Source organism: Argentina silus, assembly GCF_951799395.1.
Source record: "Argentina silus genome assembly, chromosome: 13".
Lineage (NCBI taxonomy): Eukaryota > Metazoa > Chordata > Actinopteri > Argentiniformes > Argentinidae > Argentina > Argentina silus.
The window spans coordinates 11,351,314-11,353,813 of NC_139667.1; the positions used below are offsets into that span (position 1 = coordinate 11,351,314).

At 49.2% G+C, this 2,500-nt stretch overlaps 1 protein-coding gene across 1 annotated transcript in view; it reads right to left on the minus strand.

Moving 5' to 3' along the window:
* The window catches only part of dlgap2a (discs, large homolog-associated protein 2a), a gene marked incomplete at its 3' end in the record, with an annotated part of 93,739 nt that overhangs the window by 8,054 nt on the left and 83,185 nt on the right, over nucleotides 1-2,500 (minus strand). The gene's annotated exons all lie outside the window — the stretch shown is intronic.

The following is a 2,500-nucleotide window of genomic DNA, read 5'->3' on the forward strand; positions in this document are numbered from 1 at the left end:
TAGAGGTGTATATGGCAGAGGTGTTGGGTAGAGGTGTGTTGGGTAGAGGTGTTTGGTAGAGGTGTGTGTGGGGCAGCCAAGTAACTTATTTTCAGATTGCCAGCCTTGTTCCGCCCACTCCCAGCCTGTTCTCTTCTTGATGAGTCATAAAGAGTGTGAGAACAGCGGCCCTCTCATTTTTACACTTTGCTTTATGATTAGCAGAGTAATTTGAAAATCAATTCACCCACATTTAATCCCGAGCAGCACAGAGAGATCACACCTTCCCCCAATTCTGAATTAATGGTCTGACCCGCAGAACGGCATCTAGCCTACGCTGGCAGAATCCTGACAAACCGGGAAGGACTTGTCTAGCCTGCCACTGCCACTTCGGGGAGCCTCTAAGCTTTAAAAGCTGGAAACTCAAGTTAATGACTCTTTAGCTTTGAGTGGTTTTGAGACCAAGGGGAAAGTGTGTGTTCTTGTCTGGTGAAATGTCAAATCTGTTCTGTGGCGAAGTGGCTTGTACAACAGTAAAGGAGTGCCATCTTTGGTATTTTGCATTCTGCAGCGTAGCTCTCTGACACGAAACCTTGTTCCCAGGAAAAAGGGATGGAGTGTGGAGTTGGTTGTCGAAGTGACCTCCATTACTTTCTTTTCTTTCTTGTTGAAGCGAAAACAAAAGTCCACTTTGTGAGCAGAGAATGAACTTCTGTTTCATGATGGATGGTGGCCGCATGACAGTGTTTTATCTCATGTCCAAAATGTGCTGGAGGAATGATCACCTGGTTTGGCCAATACACATATACACACACACACACACACACACACACACACACACACACACACACATACATACACACATACATACACACACACACACACACACACACACACACACACACACACACACACACACACACACACACACACACACAAACACGCACAGAATTAGGACACAGCCGTCACAGGTGCGGAAACTAAGGGCATCAGCATTTCCATCGAGTTCAAGAAAGCCACTGCACCATTCTAGCCTCTCTGCCCCCTCTCTACCTGCCACTCCAGGACCCCAAGACATGTCCCACCTGATCACCCAAGTCAGCAGCAAACACCCTGCTCACTGGTTAGGGTTGGGGACTTCCTGTTTACAAAGGGGCATAGGGTTCCTCATTAAAACAGATCCTGCTGACAGGTGGCCGACTCAAGAATCAAAGAACTAATGGAACAACCACCTACCTAAAGGCTAAAGATGAAGGCCGTGGTGCACCTGGTCTTCAAGGGGTCACATGTCAAACTAAGGGGCAATCAATGCAAAGGGGAGCTAACAGAAGGTCTATGCAGGTGAATTTGGATGGATGCTACCTGGCTGGTAGGTTCTGGTGGCATTTAAAGGGAAACTTTATTCCTATACGGGAGGTGCATTTTCTGTTGCATGCGGTGCCTCCTCGGATGTTTGGGTAAATGTAGACCTTCACACCGCCAGCCATCTGTAATCGAAAGTGCTTTTGTATTTTACACACATCACTGGAGCCAATTTGAAAACCAATATAATTCAGGGGCTCCTGTCTCCCCTCTCTCTGTCTCGTCCCCCCTCTCTCTTCCTCTCTCTCTCTCTCTCTCTCTCTCACCTTGCCTATCTCTCTCCCTCCTCCTTCTCTCTCTCATTTCCTCTTTCTCACAAGCAATCTATCCATTACTCTGGCTCTCTCTCTCTCTCTCTCCGGCTGATTATGAGTGTGCTAAATCAAGGCTTGGTAAGCGTGCTGATTATGGCGGACGGCGGTGTGGTTCCGTATGTGTGGCGTGCGGCGCGCTGCGTGTTATGGCAAGGCACGACGAGGCTTCGCTGTTCAATCAGCACAGCCACTTAGAATCGTCATTCATCACCAAAGATAGGCTGGCTGATCATCTCCGGGTGAGTGAGACTCGCCTGTCTCCACAAACAACCCCCCCCCCACACACACACACACACGGAGGGAGAGGAGAGAGAGAGAGAGGTGAGAGAGAGAGAGGAGAGAGAGAGGGGTAGGGAGAGACAAGCATACATCATGTACACAGGCACACACACACACACCCACACACACACACACCCACACACACACACACACACACACACACACGCGCGCACACACGCAGACACACGCAGACACAAACAGACACAGACACACGCAGACACAAACAGACACAGACAGAGATGAAGAGAGGAAGAGGGAAAGAGAGACAGGGAAAAAACAAAGATGAAGCGAAGTGAGTGAGAGAAGGAGAGAAAAGAGGAGAGAAAAGAGGAGAGAGGGATATGAGACAGAAGAGGAGAGGCAGAATAATCCCGGCGCTTACACAGAGGAACAGTGTGACAGAGAGAGAGAGAGAGAAACGATTCGCTGCATTGCAAACAAGCACAGCAAACTCATATTTCCCTTTGATGAAATGCGGCATGGTATGCAGCACTGAAGTGTAGTCAACGGACTGGGATGCCGTCGGTCTGTCTGCAGTGTTTAGAAGGGAGGCCCGGCCCGCCATC